This window comes from Euprymna scolopes, chromosome 7 (assembly GCF_053919585.1).
Source record: "Euprymna scolopes isolate OS-2025 chromosome 7, ASM5391958v1, whole genome shotgun sequence".
NCBI classification, from domain to species: Eukaryota; Metazoa; Mollusca; class Cephalopoda; order Sepiida; family Sepiolidae; genus Euprymna; species Euprymna scolopes.
The window spans coordinates 105,669,127-105,693,898 of NC_136488.1; the positions used below are offsets into that span (position 1 = coordinate 105,669,127).

At 33.9% G+C, this 24,772-nt stretch overlaps 1 protein-coding gene across 1 annotated transcript in view; it reads right to left on the reverse strand.

Annotated features, from left to right (window-relative positions):
* Positions 1–2,098, reverse strand: part of LOC145279878 (tyrosine-protein kinase Fyn-like) — a 106,229-nt gene extending 104,131 nt beyond the window's left edge. The window contains exon 1 of the mRNA XM_080131337.1: positions 1,916–2,098. The gene's annotated coding sequence lies outside the window, so the exon portion shown is untranslated. The remainder of the gene's footprint in view (positions 1–1,915) is intronic.
* Between the last annotated feature and the right edge of the window lie 22,674 nt (positions 2,099–24,772).

Consider the following 24,772-nt stretch of genomic DNA (forward strand, 5'->3'; position numbering starts at 1 on the left):
AGTCAGTGTTTTGAGATAGAGTGCGGGAATTTTAGAATTGTGTGACAAGGAGTTGCATGCCATGGATATCAGAACAAGAAAAGTTTTAGCAATGTTTGGTATATTTCACATTCGAAGTAGCATAGCAAGGCTGTATCAAAAGAGGAAAGACGTTGGGAGAGGATTGAAAAGTGTAAAAGATTGTGTTAGAACCGAGGAGATGTCGTTGAAGGAGCATGTGGTTAGAAGTGAGGAGTGGATGCTTAAGGTTGTGGCCAATGAAGTGGAGGTATGTGAGACCAAGGCTGTTTATGTGAAACATATGGATAGAGAACGGGCAGAGGAACTGGCTAGGAAGAAAATGCATGGAAGGTTCTTCCAGAATATAGCAGAATTGGCCGATGAAAGATCATGGCAATGGCTAAGAGCTGGGTATCTGAAACTTTTGTTTGTACAGCACAAGAGCAGGCATTAGGAACACGATTGTTCAAAAAAGTGGTTCTAGGAGTGGAAGTTCCTGCAAAATGCCGGGTTTGTGGTAAGACCTCAGAGTCAATTGCACACCTTGCAGTAGGGTGTATTGGACTCGCCCAGAGAGAGTACCACAAAAGACACGATTGCATGGGACTCCGGATATATTGAGAGATCTGTAAGAAGGCTGGGGTGAAGTGTGCTGGAAAATGGTTTGAGGGAGTGCCTAATGAAGTGAGAACAAGTGAGGATGGAAATGTAGAGGTATGGTGGGAAAAAGTGTCATAACGACCAAGCAATTGGAACATAATCGTCCGGATTTGGTCACCATTGACGAAGTCTAAAAAAACTGGCAGAGTGTAGACTTTTCAGTACCCTGGGACAGGAATGTGAGAGAGAAAGAGACCGAGAATTGGAGCAATTATGCTCCATTGGCCTTGGAGATAATGCGTATACAGGGAGTTAAAACATAAACAATACCGGTCGTAGTTGGTACACTAGGAATAGTCTCAAGTCATCTGGCAGGAAAATTGAAAAAATTACAAATCCCCGATGTTTTAGGTGGCCTTCAGACCTCTACTATTGTAGGTACGACCAACATCCTTAGAAAAACCCTTGATCTTCGAAGTTCCTGGTTTGGAACCAGGATTGAGGGAAATCCTTTGGAAATGAATCCCATCCCTTCCCAGAGAGACGTTGATAAACGAAATTATTATTATTATTATTATTATTATTATTATTATTATTATTATTATTATTATTATTATGATGATGATGATGATGAGTAAATGCGAATTATATTAGATTAAACTACAGAATATTTAAATTCCATTACTGAGAAAAATCATCTTCAGTTCGATTAATATAATTTTATTATATATTTTTGAACACAGAAACTAAGCGTAGGGGATAGTAATGTAAGTTATATTAAGTTTAATTTAGTTTCATGCCAAGGGAGTATAGGGGAGTGGAAGCCCTTTGTGAAAATTCTGATATGTCAGATTTGTGAAAATTTAACGTATAAGTATTAGGCATTTTCCCAAAAAATTTCCACGAATTTCCTTAAATTTTCGTTTCTTTAATTATATAAATGAGATTTTAGAGGCATAATCTGGGTACTGGAGGGGGCATATATTTTGCTAGTTGCTATAATTTATGACTCGACGTAGACGGATGTTTCAATTAGTGTGAAATAAATTTCCGTAAAAAATTATGGAGAAAAACGCAATTATGTTCTTTTATGTTGAAAAAGAAAAAAATCAATACACATTAAGAAAAATAGTTTTTACTGGCTTCGTAAGAATGATAGAAAGATTTCGTTTAACAAAAACAAATTGTCAAAATTCTGATCGTTTGTTATTAATATCAGTAAAACTGGGTTTATTCGGAAAACCTGAGATGAAATGTTTGCAGATTAAGCTTAAATAAAATGATGAAATATCAAAACAAAAATGTTTAAATTTACCTAAATTAGATAAAAATCCGACATCACAGAGAGAATAGTATCCGAGGAGAACGCAGGCCGGCTTTTGAAATGTAATGTTTCAAAAATGTATATCCGGGTTTTAAGTGAAGTGTATACTTAATGCTGGGAGGAACACACGGAAACGTGTGGGTTTTTCAATTATCACAAACATTGAGTTTGTTTGTCTGACTTCCCCCTCTTTCTCTTCCCCCTCCCCCTCTCTCTATTTTTCACTATCCTCGTTCTCTCTCTCTCTCTCTCTCTCTCTCTCTCTCTCTCTATATATATATATATATATATATATATATATATATATATATATATATTTAGTGGCACCAAAATATAGTCTGCACTTGGTATTTTTTCAAAAACCACAAATTTAAGCTTAATTGAGTTTAACTGTTTAAACAACCTATACCTCATTTGATTCACCTTTTATTCCTCTATCATTTTACCTGTTCATATCTGATTTTTAATTGTAGTATCGTAGCGCTGACAACAGCCAAATAGCGCCAAAACACGCACATGGACCTCCTATGGATTAACGGTCATATAGCTAGCATGTTGGCCAAACCGCCAACTGACAGAATTCTATTTACATTGCCTGGGGTCATTACCAATGCCTGTTAACGCAATATTTTCCATGAAGCTTGCCTCCACCATGAGGACAATTACTCTCGCGTCTTATCCACGGCCTCTTCGAGATATCAAGCTAATCATAGATACCGCAATTTTTTCCCACATGCGGAAATTAAACGCGCCCACCGGGCCAAACAACGCTCAGCCTTGCAGATCGAGCTTATCACTTGCTCCTCAGATTCTTAAACAATCCCGATACGTTTCACGCATACATAAGCACGACTACATCGCATTTATCCCACAATGCTTATAACCATACGCATGCATACACAATGTCATTCAAGCCATCGATACCGCTGATCTTTAACAGAACGCAGTCGAACCCAGGAATGACGAGGAATTGTTACCTACAACATTCTGACTTCACTCAACTCAACGGTATTCTCTCTGATACAAGCATCCAATGAACCTCGCTACACACGCAGCTTCTTTCGATATTGCACCATATTCTCACCAGGCAACCTCAGTATGTTGATGACGTCACTTTTCTCTCGACTGCCACCAACTAAGTTATACCCTTTCAAACACTGCCAGCTACCCCGCCTAACAATACAGCGCTATGACTTTCACCAGACGCGACATACACATGGAACGTCCACACAGATCCGTCAACTATACACAGTAACAGCTTCTATTTCCCTATCGACATTCTGTCTAGTAAGGGGTATTGTAGCGACTCGTCATAAATATTAAAAGTGTCTGTACAAGGAGCGTTTCTGTTGCGTGTACAGCTGCTGTCTACACCCATGCAGTTTCCGTGCACAAAACTGAAAACTTGTCTTGTTTTGCCGACGTAGCTGGAAGCACCTCATGTGACAAAGGTTTTTTTTATCCAATCGGATTGTGAAGAAAGTGAATTTCAAAAATATTTTTTCCAACAGCTTTCGTTGGAGCCGGTTTGAAACGTATTTTTTTATACGTTTCAAAAAAAAAAAAAAAGCACGCGCGCCAAAATCGATCAGTTGCAGTCTATGTCAGCATGCTGTAAACAACAACAAAATCGACTCCGTCGCGGTCCGACGTTAAACAACCAACATCGTTTCGCGCGCTTCACACATCTCAGTTCTCCACATGGAAGTACAAGATCATTTATCCTCCTTGTTTCACTTTGTCTCTCATGTCAACGTCCGAATCACACTGGATTAACAATATATAATATAACGGATTTTAATACCGTTTTAAAAAGACAAAAAAGAAATATTTCATATCTTAAAAAACATTTTGCCTCAGTCAGAGAAAGATGTCTTTCCTGCTTTATATTATATATATATATATATATATATATATATATATATATATATATATATATATATATATAAAAGCGAAAATGTACGTATGTATGTGTGTATGTTTGTGTGTCTGCTAAGCCCCATCCTTCGCCCGACAAATATCTAAAAATTGTCCCAAAACGTAAATTTTCTACAGGGGGGGGAGGGGTCAGCAAAAACCGTCCTCTCATGACGAGATCTGTTCTACGCATGCGTCAGACGATGTCATAACCTGATTTAGTTTAAATAGTTAGCGAACTGACACAATTACGTCATGTTAGCTCAGTTGGTTAGAGCGTTGGGTCATTATCTAAACGTTTTCGGTTCGAATCGTGGTGTGAGACATCTTTTTTTTCGATTTTTAAAATTTTAATATTGAAGCAGGGTTATTTAAGCCATTTTTCACGTAACGTTCGTTTTTCTGTTTTTTTTTTATTTCGCTTATTCTTAAGTTTTCATTAACACCCCCCCCCCACCTTCCGACCGACCACACACCCAAAAACACCCGACCAACGCCAGGTACCCATCGATTTTTTAAATTTTAATATAAAACAGGCTTATTTAAGCCATTTTTCACGTGTTTTTTTGTTTTTATTTTTCAGAAGTTTTAATGTTCGTTTTTGTTTTCTTTTTTGTTTTTGTTTTCCAGCTTTTTAGATTTAATATCGTTCGTTTGCCTTACGTTGGTTATTTTTGTGTTTTTTTTACTTCGCTTATTCTTAGGTTTTCATTAACACCCTCACCCCGACCACACACACCTCCAAACACTCGGGTAACGCCGGGTACCCCCCGCTAGTCTATATATATAAAAGCGAAAATGTGTGTATGTATGTATGTATGTTTGTATGTGTGTTTGTGTGTTCGCTAAAAGCTTTCGACAAACACGACGGAAATTCACAAACTCGGTATCATATTGAAGCTCCATCCTTCGCCCGAAAAATATCGAAAAATTGGCCAAAAACGTTCATTATTTCACCCCGAAATCGACAATTTTCGACAGGGGGGTCAACAAAAACCGTCCCCTCGTGACGACGACCGGTTCTACGCATGCGTCAGATGACGTCATGACCTAATTTACTTTAAATAGTTGAAAAACTGACTTAATTTCATGTACGTCGCGTTAGCTCAGTTGGTTAGCGCGTTGGTTCATTATCTAAACGCTTTGGGTTCGAATCATCGCGTGAGATGTCTTTTTTTCAATTTTTTAAATTTAAATATTGAACCAGTTCGTTTTTCTGTTTTTTTTTTTTACTTCGCTTATCCACCCCGTACCACACACCCACAAAACCACCCGGGTACCCACCGATTTTTTAAATTTTAATATCGAAACAGGCTTATTTAAGCCATTTTTCACGCGTTCGTTTTTCTGTTTTCTTTTTTGTTTTTTCGATTTTTACATTTAGCATCGTTCGTTTGCTGTACGTTAGTTTTTTGTGTGTTTTTTCGATGTTTTGATTACCCCCCACCGCTTCAGTTTTAATGTTCGTTTTTATGCTTTCTTTTTTCTACTCCGCTTATAACAAACAAACCTGGTCATTGACATCATTTGCTGAATAGCTATTGCTTACATCGTCGTCGTTGTCGTAAGGCTCTACGACTTCCGTGTGGGCACCTGTCAATTTGGTTCTTACTTAAATAAATTCAAACATCTTTCAGTAACTCATTCTGGCTGGCCGAACGGTTCATGTTTGTTTCACATTTTATTTTCAAACTTCGCCTCAGGGCTTCGGGTTCGCCGCTCCCCCAGTTTCTTTTTTATTTAACAGCACACATACCTCCAAACACCCGGGCAATGCCGGATACCCCCGCTAGTATATATATAAAAGTCAAAATGTGTGTGACCATTTCGTGTATGTCTCGCAAAGGCTTCTTTTGCATACGCTCCTGGGGCGGGGGGGTTACGATCGCATAGAACTGTTTATATAGCCGCTAGATAATAATATCTAGGATATGGGAACGCGGGCCCCCTCTACATTTATTTACGTCGACTTTTATGAGATTCGCATTATTTCGCTCTGTCGCCTGTTTGTCCTGCTTTATAGTATAAATAAAGTGAAACTAAATTCAATCCGTGCGTTCTCAGCATCGCGCCGGGAAACGTCCAGAAGCGATCAGCTTTGATCAATGTGGGGACAAACTCCTTTTATATCAGACAATTGCTAATCAAAACCACACACACCTCAAAACACCCGGACATCGCCGGGTACCCCCTGCTACTATATATATAAAGCTGAATGTGTGTGTGTGTGTGTGTGTGTGTCTGGTCACAAATAGACTCCTATATGGTTGACTATTTTAAAAACTGATCACATATAATCATAGAAGATGTATCGAGACACAGGAATGGGTATGTTTGATCTGGCAGAACGGTGGTTCATTAAAATTGTAGGGTCTGCGTTCGCGCCTGGTCCACAAAGTATGGAAATAAAAAATTTAAAAATTAAAATAAAAAACGTTTACAAGATATAGATGTACATAATAATACTTTGATAAGTATGTTTTAACTTAAATAGGGATGGTATGATAAAATTGTGGGGTCTTCGTTCGCGCCTCGCTTCCATAGAATGGAAATAGGCACAAACTTTAATAAAGACTTTTCATATCTATCTGCATAAGTATACTTTGACAATTATGTTTCAGTTTGAATAAATATGGTATAATAAAATTATGGGGTGTTCGTTCGCACCTGACCTCCATAGAATGGAAATATGTCACAAAGTTTAACAAGTTTTTTTTTAATATAGATCCACAGAATATTGTGATAAGTGTTTCAGTGCGAACAGGTATGGTATAATAAATTATGGGGTTTATCTATTTTATTTTTACTTTCATCATATTTTGCTTTGGTTTTGATACCCCCAAATTCGAAGCTATCTCTTTACAACCCTTCCTTTTCATAACCTATCATACTTTCATAAATCAGAGTCCATTTTGTGTAGGCTGTTTTTGAACCCAGTCAACGACGGGTACTTTTGCTAGTTATATATAATATATATAATTATTTTTTTACTATAATAATTAAATACCTACAGACACTAGTGTTTCACCCTTTCAGGAATCTTCAGTGCAGGGTGTCACGATTAACACCAGTCGAGAGATTCGAACTCGGCAACACGAGCCATCTCTGGCTCAATTAGCAAAGACCGTATCCATTCGGCTGGTCTTAACTGCGTGAAACAACGTTGAATTTAAACATTTTAATTTGTATATATTGAGAGAGAGAGAGAGAGAGAGAGAGAGAGAGAGAGAGAGAGAGAGTCATAGCGACCATACAAGAAGTTACAAACATTATTTCTTTCTATGATTAAATAAAAGTGATATAATGAACTTTTAAAATCGCCTTCGCCTTAATGCTGTTCCTAAAACCTTTTTCTTTTTCTTTTTTGTTAGGGGTTGGGAAACATGTTTATCTCCAGAAAGTTTAGATTGAATAAATCATCGGTACCGTCGGTTTCACGACTGTGATACCAGGCATCGGTGAATGTCGATGGTGTCTGTTTTTGTATTCTTTTGGGCCAGTTTGCTGCATTCACTTACTATATAGTTTATCGTTTCGTCTCTTTGTCCATAGAGTTTCTTGTGTTTTGTGGATTTTGCTTTGTATTATTATCGGCTCACATGAAGCTTTCACACAAGTTAACAAACGATCTGATATATATATATATATATATATATATATATATATATATATATATATATATATATATATATATATATATCTGATATATATATATATATCTGATATATATATATATCTGATATATATATATATATATATATATATATATATATATATATATATATATATATATATATATATATGGAATAGACAGAAACCATTATCTGATAATAAAGTGCTGTTGAATGAAATCTGGAATATTTTCTGAATAAGTATTATCTCTAATATTATAAAATGATAACGATTTCTCTAATCTACAAAAATGAGAGTATAGCTTCAAAAACGCAGGGAACACATAGAAATTCACACAAGCTCCTCATAGTTGATGCAAATTTTCCGGATAGTACGCTTCCCTTTTAACCAGTATCGTATCTTCCTATATAAATTCCAGTAAAATTCACGCTCCTAAACAGAACACATATATAGAGAGTGGCACAATACTTACCCCCTCAAAAGTTTTTCCTTACACATTCCCATCAGAGAATGGGTCATTATTTCATGGCCACCAACGATCGGGATTATTCATTAGTTATCGTTTCCTCTTTTCACCACACCTCATATTTGACGAAACTAATGACCGGCCCCTTTATAATCGTCACCTGATTTTTAAAGCGATTGCATTCAGTTATTCCATTATTCTCTCAATGTTCCACGATTTTCGAACGGTTACATAGCGTCTCACTTGATTTCAAACATGGCACCCGCTAACCAATAATTGTCACTCATGTTTTTTTATCTTATGTAACTAGTAAAAAAAATTAAGGAGACTTAAAAAGTATTAGATACAACATGGGAACATGAAAGTCTTATTATCATAAAATTTACTTGTCGGCGACATATTTAACTGTGATATTCCTTCTTATCGTATCTGATTACCACTAAAAATCAACTTTTTAAAATTCAGTCTTCCTTTGGTTCTCTCATTCACTTTCATTGTTTTATACATGTATTCTTTTATACATTACCATTAAAAATTAAATAGTTTTCCTTGAAAATAGTTTTTCTAAAGAAAAAAAACTATATTTATTAAGTGTAGGGAATGGATTCATTTGAAAACGAAATCGTAATCAATAGACAATATCTCGGTGTTCATTTCTTATAATGTTTTCTTAAACAAACATACACAGGAAACAACGTACCTTTCACAATATAATACAGTTCTTGCATTTGTCGTTAAATATGTGTACCTTGTATTTATTTTCATTTACTTACTTACATGAAGACCGCAGTTAGCATCAACAATCGGTTCGATACACCTGTGCCCACCACTATCTGCCACTCCCAACCACTGCCAGCTACTGCCTATGAATAACCGCCACTGCCAAATAGTATATGTAATTACCGGTAAGTCACTGTTAGTCACAGTCTTCATCACCAGTGTTTAATAGTACCCGCCGTTGGATGACACTACCATGCACTGGATGACAGCGTACGAATAGTGGGGACAGGCCATTTAAAGCAGTCAAATGTAGCTCAACACTGGTCATGATCGATAGTGACCGACAGTGACTAAACGCAAGTAACCGCTTAAAAACGCTAATGGATGGCACTAAACGCCGCGAATAGACACTGACAGTTGGTAAGGCAGTAAGTGTTCACTAGTAAACGCGAGCAAATGCAAGCAACCGCCTCCAAACAGTACTAACTGCCAGTGATCATCACTGATCGCCACAGGCAACCAGTGGATGCCAGTGTCCAACAATTGCCCAAAAATTGAATACAGACGATTTCAGCAGCAATCAAATGGAGGTTGATACTGATCATGGCAGTTAGTTGTAAAGGAAACCAGTGTCTACCAGTACCCGACAGTAGTCTCCCCAAACCAACACTATTCGGCAGTAACTCCGAGTGCTGACAATGGCATTCAGTAGCAAACAATGTCCGACTGTGGAAGCAAGATGATTTCATTTGGGACAATGCTCGCTATTTTGCAGGGCTGACAGCCATAATTTAATTTGTTTACGAGGCCCACCCTCGGTAGGGCTTCATCGAAGCTGTCCTAACTTTCGATGGGCAACGTCGGTACACGGGTTCTGCTAGCGATAATAAAACAATATATAGTGTTGTAGGCAATATTTTTTTATTATTATTTGGTATTTTTTACTTAGTCTATAGTGCAGACTGGTACAATTCTAATATTTAGAACCATGGCCTCCTTATCAAAGTGGCATCGGAAATATTTGTACAGTTAAATATTTAAACTATGTGCAAATACTGCATTAAATGCAGCTCAACGATTAGCAGTTCACTTTTATTATTTACTTGCGTTTAATTCATCCACGTACAATGGGCTCCCTTCCAGTGCGCTACTAGAAGAGCAAAGAACATGACGCCATCGCCTTTCGAAATTTAGTTTACTCTCCGTTATTTTCAAATCAGTCCACTATATTTATCTATTACTTTAATACATTATTTTCCATTTTTTGTTTGTTTTTGTTACACTTTCACCCCAAACAAGACACATTGCCACTTTGGTGTAGGGGGCTACTATTAGGGACACAAGCTACAGGGGTACTATGTGGAGAATTGGGCGGCAAGACGTCGGTTCACGCTGCATTTTAACTTCTGCATGTCAGTACAGTTGGGGAAGCAGGAATCTGGAAGGGAATTCCAAAGTCTAGCGGTTCTAGGGAAGAAACTACTGGAGTAGAAGGCTCTCTTACATCTAGGGATCTTAACTGTGAAGGGGTGGGATTTTGCTGCTTGTCGGGTTTGTCGGGGGTATTCACGTCGAGGGGGTACAAGTGCTTGCAGTTTGTCGGAACATTCACCGTTAAAATACTTGTAGAACAAGCAGAGGGATGCTACATTTCGTCGATGGGATAGAGGCTGAAGTTGGGTGACAGTTCAGGACCTACCAACTAAATTTCATGAATAACAAATTGTCAAAACAAATTATCAAAACAAATTGATTTTCAACACATTCAAATAGCTAACCTATATATTGTGTAACATATCTCACGTTAAAAATGTTACAATTATTCAGATTTTTGGTTATTACTTTGATTTGTTTTATGAAAATGGATGACTTATTAATTTTCAAAAAAATTTTAAAAAGTTAAAACAAAGTTTTTAACGCGTGGAAACTTCCAAATGGAAACTTTTATTCAAAGATCCTTTACGGAAGTGACGTAGGTTTTAATTAAGGCTAGACAATTGAAAGGAGACGATGACATTCAAAAATATCGGCGAAAAAAGCGACCCCCTGTAGAAAAGTGCCCAGTTGAAGGTGAAGATATTAATGTTTTTAGCCAATGTTTCGATATTTGTCGTCTGAAAGGTCGAACTCTAAAACGATACTTATCTTGTAAAAATCCGTCGCCTCTGTCGAAAGTTTTAGGTACACGTACATGCATACATACATACATACATACATACGTTTATATATTGGTAACTAAAATTTTTTGACCCAAACTGATTAAAATCTTGCCATACCTCTGAATACCCTTTATGTAAAATTTCAAATGTTTGCACCAGAAATTGTCTGAGTAATTTGGTAGAGACCGCAGAAATCAACTTTTTTAAAATTTGACCCCTATTATGACCCCTTAACATTTATTGTTTTGAGTTCATATCAAGTTATTAAGTTAGATCCATGTCCAAGGAGCCTATATCAAAATTTTCAAGTGTTTAAACTCAAAATTGGCGGAGGAGTTCTCAAAGATCAAATCGTTGAACTTGACCCCTTAACAGCGAAATTTCTGGCCAAAAACCGATCACACCGATGTTCCCAAATCTCAGTACCCTGTATATCAAATTTCGAGTCTGTAGGCATAAAATTGATAGAGAAATTGCTTAGGGTAATGTACATACACACAGACAGACACACAAACACACACATACACAGGTACGTTCACTTTTATAGATATACTAGCATTTCGGCCGGTTGTTGCCAGGGTGTTTGGAGGTGTATTGTATGCTAAGCAAAAAAAAAAAAAAAAAAAAAAGAAAAAAAAAACGGTAAATCTTTTAAGCTTTTACCCCTATTATGACCCCCTAACATTTATTGTTTTGGACTCAAATCAGGTTATTAAGTTAGATCCATGTCCAAGGAAACTATATCTAAAATTTTAAGTGTTTGGATCCCAAATTGTGGGAGGAGTTTGGTAGAGTTCTCAAAGGTCAATCGTTGAACTTTAACCCCTTAACAGCCAAATTTCTGGCCGAAAACCAATCACATCGATTTTCCCAAACCTCAGTGCCCTGTATATCCTATTTCGAATCTGTAGACTTAAAATTAACAAAGTTATTGCGTAGGGAAATGTACACAGACAGACACACACACAGACACACAGACACGTTCACTTTTATAGATATACTAGCATTTCGGCCGGGCGTTGCCCGGTGTTTGGAGGTGTATGCTAAGCAAAAAAAAAAAAAAAAAGAAAAAAAAACGAAAAAAAAACGATCAATTTTTTAAACTTTGACCCCTATTATGACCCCTTAGCATTTATTGTTTTGGGCTCAAATCAAGTTATTAAGTTAGATCCATGTCCAAGGAGCCTATATCTAAAATCTCAAGTAGTTAGAACCAAAATTGTAGGAGGAGTTTGAAAGAGTTTTCAAAGGTCAACTCGTTTAATTTTGACCCTTTAACAACCAAGTTTCTGGCCAAAACCGATCACACCGATGTTCCCAAATCTCAGTACCCTGTATATCAGATTTCGAGCCTGTAGACTAAAAATTGACAGAGTTATTGCGTAGGGAAATGTACACAGACAAACAGACAGACCGACAGACGCACAGACACGTTCACTTTTATAGATATACTAGCATGGGTGCCCAGCGTTGCCAGGGTGTTTGGAGGTGTATGCTGTATAAACCGACAATTAAAGACCTTAATCGTGCAAAACAATCAGAACCAAATAGATCCATTCTGTTCATTTTAGGTTTTACACCGCAAAACGCTTCATACGGCGTTTTTCCTAGCCTCTTATTGAACGATCTATTTCTGATATATGCTGCTGCCATTAAAGCGTATGTCCATAGACTATGCGCTAATTTCGATTCAATAAGTAGGCATCTTGTCATCTCAAAAATGGTTCCCCATGCCCTTTCAGCTGTGCCATTTTGGAAGGGAGAGTACAGCGCCGATTTCTCGTGTTTAATACGGTGGTTAATTAGTAGAAGTTCAAAGTCTTTACTAGTAAATTCAGTCCCATTGTCTGAACGAATACATTTTACTGAACCGTACGGGGCAACATCAGCTAAATATTTCTTAGTCGCGAGGATAGTGTCGGATTTGTTTTTTAGAAAATAAACTATAATTAAACCGGAAAAATCATCAATAAAGTTCAAAACGTACCTTAGATTGTTTCTCCCCATCGGGCTGATCGGACCTGCTAAGTCACAATGCACAAGTGAGAGAATTTTCGTAGCTTTTTTGTCTGGCGTTCGGCTTATATCTTTTGTCATTTTCCTCTGTGCACACACATCACAATTTGGGAGATCATCTGAAGGTATTATTTTCATGCCTTCGACTACATTTGGTAATTTTTTAATATCAGCTGTATTGCAGTGTCCTAGAATTTTATGCCAGGTTTCCAAGTCGTGACAGGCAGTTTTTGAGGGAACCATATTTTTAAATAATATAGTCGGCCATTTTCTTTAATGTCAAATACAGTTCCATTGGGGTATGTCAATTTTTATGTATTTTGGCCAAATTGTATATTCGCGCCTTGTTTAATTGCAGCCTGCACGGAAAATATGTCTTGCTTAAATGTAGATTTCACAGTCAATCGGAGCATATAAATAAGCATTTTTTTACATCCATTTGATGCATTTTTAAATTGTATTGCGTGGCAAGTTGTAATAAAATTCTAATTGTCGTTAAATTTGTCGTTGATGAAAATGTTGTACACACACAGACACACAGACACGCAAACCAAGTTATTAAGTTAGATCCATGTCCAAGGAGCCTATATCTAAAATTTCAAGTAGTTAGAACCAAAATTGTAGGAGGAGTTTGGTAGAGTTCTCAAAGGTCAAATCGTTGAATTTTGACCCTTTAACAACCAGGTTTCTGGCCCAAACCGATCACATCGATTTTCCCAAATCTCAGTACCCTGTATATCAGATTTCGAGCCTGTAGACTAAAAATTGACAGAGTTATTGCGTAGGGAAATGTACACAGACAGACAGACAGACAGACAGACAGACGCACAGACACGTTCACTTTTATAGATATACTAGCATGGGTGCCCAGCGTTGTCAGGGTGTTTGGAGGTGTATGCTGAGCAAAAAAAAACAAAAAACAAAAAAAAAAAAACAAAAACAAAAAAAAAAGAATAGTCATTTTTTTTAAATTTTGACCCCTATTATGACCCCTTAACCTTTATTGTTTTGGGCTTAAATCAAGTTATTAAGTTAGATCCATGTCCAAGGAAACTATATCTAAAATTTTAAGTTTTTAAACCTTAAATTGTGGGAGGAGTTTGGTAGAGTTCTCAAAGGTTAAATCGTTGAACTTTGACCCCTTAACAGCCAAATTTCTGGCCGAAAACCGATCACATCGATTTTCCCAAATCTCAGTACCCTGTATATCAAATTTCGAATCTGTACACTAAAAATTGACTGAGTTATTGTATAGGGAAATGTACACAGACAGACAGACAGACAGACAGACAGGCAGACACCTCCACTTTTATAGACATATAGATAGATTACTTGTCGGATCGTAAAAATTCCGCAGTTGTACTTTACATCTGTTGTATATTGCCGACATGCTTAAAGTATTTTCATTCTTCAAAATTTTTGTCCGAGTTTGTGACATACTTCCGTTCTATGGAGGTCCAGCGCCAACGCACGCCTTATAATATGTTGAAACTATCTTTGGACAAAACAGATACTACAGTTTGATTCTAACCCGTAAGTCAGCAAACCGCACCTAAGTTCAACTTTACATTCAATACAACAAGTGAGACACATGAAAAAAACAAACAAGTATTATTTTGCTTTCCATCTTCGGCTAGTGGGCAATGGAGGCAACTAACGCACTAACATAAAATTAAATTTAAAATTTTGATATTCAACTTTATAACGATATTTTAAAAAGTGCTATCATATTTCTTATTATTTATATGTTTTTATTGTTAAAAATATATTTTATTTCTAGTATTAGTGACGATTCCACACTTCGCTAAAAGGCTGGAGAAAACATGTAAAATTAGAAGAAATGGGATGCAAACACACTTGAGAAACGGAACAATATTATCATTTTGGTATGATTGAGGATTACTCTGTTGAAAATGTTAACACCGTCGAAAGCTAAGAACAAGATGGCGTCTACAATGGAGTTCAAAAAGTCGCCGTGAGTCAGAGACATTGTCGTCTGCCAACCAGGGCAAACAGAAAATCGCGCGTGACACCCTGTCGTAAAAACGTCATGTGCGACTTGTGACACTGGGGCGGGTCAGCCGCCCAACCTGTGGGGTCTCATGGACGTGAGCTAAATTAAGATTTTCATGATGTCAACGAAGTATTCCCATGTTAAAACTACCGCGAACGAAGATAAACATTTAGAATGTCAGAGCACAGAACCATAAAAATTAGCAGCAACCACATTTCATTGCAAGACGCCATTTTTGTTCTGATTGTCTCCGTTATTGTTAAATTAAAACCGGCATTTATTAAAATGTTAACCTGGAAAACAGGAATTAATAACAGTAAAAATAGATAATCTAATTAATTGATTTCATTTATTTATGGAGAGATTTTGCGGTGGTTCAATGGTTACAGATGTGGACTTATAATATATTTTGAAATCCTATATTTATGAACAAATAAGAAACGCCCTTTTTACACAAAAATGTCTATCATATTTTTAGCCAAAAATGACCTCAAACAGATTAAAAACGTGATTTGTCTACAATTATTTTCACGGATTAAACTTATTTTATCTGCTAAAACAAAAATGGGCAGTGGAACCTATTTTTTCCAGATCAAAAGAATTCACCATAGCCACGAGAGGCAAGTCACACAGATGTCGGCCAAAAAAGAGGATGCAATAAGCTTTCGATCAAAGCCTCCCCCATCCACTAGTTGAAGAAGGGAAAAACAAAACTATTATGAATATGTCGTTCTTACACAGTGAGAAAATGAACACACACACACACACACACACACACACACACACACACACACACACACACACACACACACACACACACACACACGCACACGCACACACACACACACACACACACACACACACACACACACACAGAGATATATATATATATATATATATATATATATATATATATATATATTTACTAGCAAAATACGCGTCGTTGACTGGGTTCAAAAACAGCCTACACAAAATGGACTCTGATTTATGATAGGTCATGAAAAGGAAAGGTTGTAAAGAGATAGCTTCGAATTTGGGGGTATCAAAACCACAGCAAAATATGATGAAATTAAAAAATAAAATAGATAAACCCCATAATTTATTATACCATACCTTGTGACATATTTCCATTCTATGGAGGTCAGACGCGAACGAACACCCCATAATTTTATTTTACCATATTTCTTTAAACTGAAACATAATTATCAAAGTATATTTACGCAGATAGATATGAAAAGTTTTTTTTATTAAAGTTTGTGCCTATTTCTATTCTATGGAGGCCAGGTGCGAACGCAGATCCCACAATTTTATTATACCATCCCTATTTAAGTTAAAACATACTTATCAAAGTATTATTATGTACATCTATATCAAAAACACTTGTAAACTTTTATTTTTTTTATTTTTAAATTTTTTATTTCCATACTTTGTGGACCAGGCGCGTACGCAGACCCCACCATTTTAATCAACCATCATTATGCCAGATCAAACATACCCATTCCTGTGTCTCGATACATCTTCTATCATTATATGTGATCAGTTTTCTATAATAGTCAAACATATAGGAGCCTATTCGTGACTAGACACACACACAGACGTTCAGCTTTATATATATATATATATATTAGGCACCGCCAAAACTGGGGGGGGGGGCAGGTCAGTACTTTTTGACGGACCGTCTTTTTAAAAATCTACCAAAAATCTTAGGTAATTATCCGATCAATACAAAATTTTCAGCGATTATTAAGAGAAGAATGAACGTTATAAACGGTGTACTTATTTTTCATAAACGATATTTATATATATATTTTTTTGCTTACACCCCCCCCTTGTTTTGAAGTGGGAACAAATATGTTTAAAATAATCATCTGAAACTGAACAAAACATATTGTGTTGTTGTAAGGGACAGAATTATAGATTAAAAAAAAAAATTGTTTGCATACCTTATTTTGACGTCTGAATATCAGAACTTCGATTGTGTTTAATTATCCCGCTTTTGAGTTTTGAAGTGTGAAATTCGGTGAATATGTTAAGTAAAATAATTAATTTAAGTTAAGCAAAACAAAAAAATTTTTTTTTAAATATTTATACGAAAAAAGCCATTTTAAAATCTTTGATAAATAAATTAACAATTTTTTTTAGCGAGCCAAATAATGCATGACCATTATTAAAGAGGGCATGCTTTGAAGAATCGATAACAAAAAAAAAAAAAAAATTCGATAAATATTGTGCCCTTTGTGTTAAAAATAGCATCATTTTTTTCGATCCCGTTTGAAAACGTTTGCCGCCTTTCGACTACGGTGGACCAAACGCGCTGAAATAATTTTTTTTATTCTGCTTTAAATTGCCCCCCCCCCCATTTTGGGGAGCCTGGCCCCCACACACATACACATTAAAAACCAAACTCATACAAATGGTCACCCATCTGGTACTGGCCAGCCTCAGCTTAATAATAAATTGAAATTTTCGTCACTGAAAAATAAGTTTTTTTGGCCTGTTTGGTCTTCCATAGTTTGTTTCTTATCAAACGCAAACGTAAACAGTGTCGATCTAGACTCTAGATCGACGCGAAATAACTGGTTACATATATGAATAAATGGAATTATTTGAAATCCAGGTACTTATATTATAATATTTTTGCATATTCTCTTAGAAAATCATCCTAAATCTACGTTAGACAATAAATAAATAAATTAATTATTTCAAAAACCTTTTTTTTTTTTTAATATTTATGTACGTTTTTTGTGCAAGACAAAAAATGTCAATTGTTAACTTTTTGGGAAAATTTAACATTTAAAATTTAACTAAAAATAGAAAAAGTTTTACATTATTCTGTTTTCTATATGATAAAATTCAGGGTTTTATCTTTCTGGAAAAAAAAGTTACTCAGAAATAATGGATTTTAATAAATGTAATTTCGTTTTAAAAAACAACAACTTGATTTTGCGGCCATTTTTGGCGGTGCCTAATATATATATATATATATATATATATATATATATATATATATATATATATATATTTATATTATATTATATTATATTATATATATATGTATATATACATACATACATACATACATACACATATATATATATATATATATATATATATATATATATATATATATAAATGTAAATGTTGGTTCGTTCTAAAATAATAAAACCCTATTTCTACGTTACCAATTTATTTGAAATTTGCAGACAACCCATCTTTAGAGTCGAGGTATGTTTTTATGTTATTGAAATAAATTTACCTCGCGAATTATTAAAATATTAAATAAAATAAATATATTTTTTTTACCGTTACTGCGAATCTGTTCTGTTGTAAAACTGAACTTCCGGTTCGATTCATTTCACAGCCACGAATTGACGAAAGATTTCATTTTCTGTTAACTCGATAAGTAAAAAAACCCAAAAAAAGCTTACTCATGCAGAGAGTGATCCGTGCTGAAATAATAATGTTATTATTTAAAAAGCAATTCTTAACATGGGGAAGGGAGGGTGTTTTGTACCTATTCTGTACTTTAACCTTACAATTGAATAAAAACATATCATAAAACTTTAATTAAACGTGGAAAACGATTTAAAAAAAATAGCGCGGATCACCCTCTGCATTAGCACAAAAAAAAAAAAAAAAAAAAATAATAATCCCATATTTTAAAAATTTAAATTCATTTATGTACTTATCAATTTTTTAAATTTTATTTATGTTAAGGCTTTTCACTCATGAAACATTACGTTTTAATTGTTTAGTTTATTTTCACGGCATTGTTTACATAAAAAGTTTGTTTTAACTTTTTCTAATCTGTTTCATTTTTACGACATGGCTCAACGTATTATAAACACCATAACCCCCCATGTTAAAAAAAACAAAAAAAAAACGCCCTTCCATAAACCTCGAAAGCCGTTCTTAACATGGGGAAGTTAGGGTGTTTATAATATGCTGGGGTGAGTCGTAAAATTAACGAAGTTGCTATCTATTATTTATTGCAAAAATTGCTTGAAATTTATTTATTTGACAAAAAAAATTACATTTTGGTACTCCTTGGGCGTTGAGTTCCATGGCGACCAGTAGAAAAAAAATAATAGTCGCTCCCTTAGTCTCCCATCTCACCCCGCACGTAACATATTTTATTTACTGACGTTGCAGTAACTAAACGATTATTTGTCACATTTACAAACATTTATTTATTTATTTATTTTGAAAAAAGTTTTACTTTTTATGAATATTAAAAAAAAAATGGGTACTCATGCAGAGAGTGATCCATGCTGAAATAATAATGTTATTATTTAAAAAGCCATTCTTAACATGAGGAGGGGAGGGTGTTTTGTACCTATTCTGTACTTTAACCTTGCAATTGATTAAAAAAAAAAATACGATTTAAAAAATAGCGCGGGTCACTCTCTGCATTAGCACCGAAAAATGTTACTAAACATTTATTAATAATTTCTCACTTTTACAAACATTTGATTTTAAATTTCTTTTTAAATGACGACTTTTATCGACTTTTTTTGTAAATATCCCCCCCCAATGGTGTTTATTCTGAAATCCGTTGTTAACATGGAGAGGTTGGGGGTGTTTATTCTGAAAGCCGTTCTTAACATTTATGGAGGTGGACCTAATGTAAAAAATAAATAAATAAATTAAAAAAAAAAAACTAAATCATTTACTGATAACTTCTCACTTTTACAAATATTTTTTAATTTACATGCGCGGATGAACAAATTGTTGAATAATGCGAAAACAAAACATTTAGGTCCACCGCCACAATTTTCTTTTTTAAATGACGACTTTTATTGATAAATGAATTTACTTCTCCGCAACTTTTATTGATAAATAAATCTACTTCTCTGCCACGGGCACTGAACCCCTCCTTTTTTTTTTTAATAGTATCTTCGGGGGGGGGGTATGCTGACAACAAATATCAGTTAAATTTTGCAAATAGCGCCCCCCCTCCAAAAGTGGTGTTTATTCCGGAAGCTGTTCTTAAGATGAGGAGGTTGGGGGTTGATTATAAGGTGGACCTAATCTAAAAAAAAAAACAAGTTGTTTATGCGCACATAAGCAACTATTTTTTATTAACTTTTTTTTTTTTACTTTTTTATTTAAAAAATAGGAAATTTCAATGAATAGAATAATAAATCATTTATCATTAATATGTGTTTTTGGTTTTGTGTTGAATGAAATTTTTTTTTTTCATTATAACAATAATGAACCAATTTAAATCTTCCGGCATGCGTTACGAAATTATCAATAAATCGTTTAGTTACTAAGCCAACGTCAGTAAATAAAAAAAAATGTTACGTGCGCATGCATTAGCCTTGACTGGGGGGGGGCTAAGGGAGCGACCATTAAATAATTATGCTGGTCGCCATGGAACTCAACGCCCAAGGAGTACCTAAAGTGGCACTTATGCATTTATGTTACCGTGCTATTTTTTTAAAATAGTATTTTCCTGTTAAATTCAAATTTTACAATATGTTTTTCTTTTATTAATTTGTTAAGTGAAAGTACAGATAACCCGGTCGATTTCTAATGCGAGGAAAATCTAGCCCCCCCCCCAAAAAAAAAAGGGTACTCTGGATAATAACAAAACATTAAAATTGCCTCAGTCTCAAAAGATTTCTTCTCTACTGAACGAGGAAAATAACGGTGAAGTGTAGTTCACCTTCTGTTTCTCTCCCCCTCTCTCAATATCCCTCTCTATCCATCTCTCCCTTTCCCTCTCTCAATCTATCTTTCTCTCTATATCACCCTCTCCATCTCTCTTTGAGCCCCTTTCTCTCTCTAACTCCCTCTATCTCTCTCCTTTCCTCTGTTTCATCCCTCTTTGTTTCTAACTCTCCCCCTCTCTCTGTTTATCTATCAATCCCTTTATCTCTCTATCTCCTTCTCTTTCTCTATTTTCCTCTCACTGTCTCTTTTCTATCTATATATCTTCCTCTCTATCTGTCCATCTCTAATCCCTCATCCTATTTTAGTCTCCTAAATTAATTACAGTGAATAAGGCATTGTCAAAACATGGATAAATCCTATTTTAGTCACCTAATTTACTGACTGTGAGAATAGAAGTTATTTGGAAATTACTGCTACCTTGAACAGCACCAGAAGTAACTGGTAAAACCTTTCTAATTAAATTGATTTTGGCAGCCATTTGGTAACAAAATGACATAGCCTTAGCCCTTGCTGCATGAGGAATAACTGCGACCTTGCTGCCAAGTAGAAGAATTATTTATTCTACTTTAAAACATTCAATTTTTCAAAAATCTCATGTTCGACATCTCCAAAACATCCAATATGGGGAAAAATATTGCAAAAATGCAAACTTATTGTTTAGGATGAATGCACAATGGTACGCAAAAAATCACTTGAGGCTCTTGGTCGATCCTTGCAAGATTTGCGTGGCAATTTCAGACCATTTGGGAATGCAGTGATATTGCTTGCAGGAGATTTCAGACAAATGTTACCTGCTATTCTTCAATCAACACCAGCAGATGAAATAAATGCTTGCCCCAAATACTCTACTTTTTTGTTCCATGTGAAGACATTAAACTTAACTCAAAATATACATGTACAGTTGCAGACTGTTCGATCCGCACAAAAACTTTTGCATCACTTGTGGGAAATTGGGTACGAAAAAGTGCCAGCTGGTCAGAGTTAAGGGCAAAATTCTTTGACTTTTAACTTCTGTAATTTCTGTAATTTTATTTCATCAAAAGAATAGTTAGTTTAAAATGTTTTTGCAGATATTCAAATTATAAGAATTCCATTTGACTGAGTGAATGAGCTATTCTTGCAGGTCAATACAAAGATGCCCATGAACTTAACGCTATAATTAAATGTAAAATTCCAAGTGAGGTAGTCAAATACAAATCCATCGACACTGTTGTGAAAGCAGATAAAGTGGTTAATTATCCAACAGTTATATTTGCCAGGGATGCCACCGCATGTATTGCAACTGAAATTTGGTGTACTAATTATCATGTTGTGAAATATCCAAGCTTTGCAATGGCACATAGCTTGCAGTAAAAAAATATTAACAAACAATATCATAGAAACAGGACCTTTCACAGATGAATATATCTTCATTCCATGCATTCCTATGATTCCACCGGATACATCATTACACTTTAGCAAATTGCACTTTCCAATTTTATTGTCATTTGCAATAACCATCAACAAAGCACAGGGAACAATCTTTACAATTGTGGGCCTTACAGTTACACACTGACTGTTTTTTCACATGGATCATTTATGTTACATATTCAAGAGTCACCAAACCGGAAAATCTCTATATCAGCTAAGAAAATGGAACAACAAAAACTGTGTACCCATGCAAAATGGAAATTTAAACCTATAAGAAACATGCCTTTTCTCATTTTGGAACTTTTTCCATTGCGCCAATTTGAGCCACAGCAACGCGTGGCAGGGTACAGCTAGTATATATATAAATATAAATGATATATATATATATATATATATATATAAATATAAATGAGATAAGTCACAGATTAGAAATCAAGTGAATTGTCCTATTAGATATTACAGTGAGGTAATAATTTCAGTCAGGACGATCCTTTTAAATAACATTTTCGATATATGTGCTGATAAGCAAAATATATGTTTATTCAAAGCTGAACATGCATTTCATTTCCTCATGTGCCATCATTGAAAATCTATGGATTTAGGAAATAAATATGATTCTCCTCCATATCTTCCTTGTTTCAAACAATAAATTCTGAACTTGAATATATTTTTATATATATCTTAATCTACAGAATTTTACTTTAATCATTACACGTGTATATATATATATATATATATATATATATATATATATATATATATATATATATATATATATATTTCTTTCCATAATAAATTACAAATAAAAAGCTAAATATATAGGTAGATGAAATGAAAAAAAGAAGTAAAAACGGTAAATAAAGATTACAATAAAAATAAAACAAATAGAAAAAAAATTATAAATTAATAAGAATGACAAATATAAACATGAATTCAAAATATAAATAATTTTGTAAAAAAATAAAAGTTTCACGCATGATAATCAAATTAATATAAATTCATAGGTAAATTATTTAAAAAAATAAGGTAAATTTTAAATTTAACTTAAATTACTAAAATTGATTAAAGTAACCCAAAAAATAAATTAAAAAAGTTTTATAAATTTAAAACATAAAAGACACTTAAATAAAAATTATAGTCTACTCTATAATAATTCATGAACATGTAATCTAATAAAATTCTCTGTTTAATAGTGTATATAAATATACGTATTATATCTCATCGCGTATAAGCGTTTGCAACACGTACATTTCTAGTAGTAAGTTAACAAGGAGATGCAAAAAAGCAAATAATATTATGTCATGCAACCAACTAAGTTTATACATTTTCTTTAATTCGAAAAGAAATATTTTATGCTATAATAGTCAACAGTGACTGTTTTATTCTTTAATCATCAGAAATGATCATTAAAATATAAAAATTAGTAACATCATTCTACGATTTTATATCGATATAAAGTAATGCTTCTAAAAAATAGTGAGTGCAAACATATTCGAAACACGGTTTTCTGCCATTTTACATAACATATGAGGATGGTGTTAATTTGGAGAGTTTACGGCATATCAGCAATTGTCAGGTTATTTTATGCCGAAATTACCCACAATGTTTGAAAATTATAGTTGCTTTGTATGCGTGATTTTTTAAAACAATTGTACATGAACAACCGGTATATAAACAATTGCATATTAATGATTGTACATAAACAAATGTATTTGAAAAGCTGTGCGTCAATAATTGTTTATATAAACAATTATACATGAATAATTGGTATATAAACAATTATACATAAACAATTGGTACATAATAAATTTTATGCGAACAACTGGTATATAAACAATTGTATATTAACAATTACACATGAACACTTGGTATATAAACAATTGTACATGAACAATTCCACATAAACAATTGTCTATAAAAATTATACAAGAATAATTGTACATAAACAATTGTATATGAACAATTGGTATATAAATATTGTTCATGAACAAATGGCATATTATCAATAATACATAAACAATTTTTCATAAACAATTGGATATAAACAGTTATACATAAACAATTGATATATGAACAATTGTACATAAACAATAGGTATATAAACAATTGCATATGAACCATTGTTATATAAACAATTATATATAAACAATTAGTATGTAAACAATAGTACATGAACAATTAGTATAAAAACAATTGTACGTTAACAATTGATCTAAAACAATTGGCATATAAACAATAGTACATGAACAATTTGTTTATATACAATTGTACATGAGCGATTAGTATATATACAATTGTACACAAACAATTTAACATAAACAATTGTACATAACCAATTGTACATAAACAATTGCACATAGAAAATTGCACATAAACAATTGTACATAAACAATTGCATATAAAAAATTGTACATAAACAATTGTACATAAACAATTGCACATAAACAATTGTATATAAACAATTGCACATAAAAAATTGTACATAAACAATTGAACATAAAAATTGTACATAAACAATTGCACATAAAAAATTGTACATAAACAATTGTACATAAACAATTGCACATAAAAAATTGCACATAAACAATTGTACATAAATAATTGTACATAAACAATTGTACATAAACAATTGTACATAAACAATTGTATATAAACAATTGCACATAAACAATTGCACATAAACAATTGCACATAAACAATTGTACATAAACAATTGCACATAAACAATTGTACATAAACAATTGCGCATAAAAAATTGCATATAAACAATTGTACATAAACAATTGCACATAAACAATTGTACATAAACAATTGCACATAGACAATTGAACATA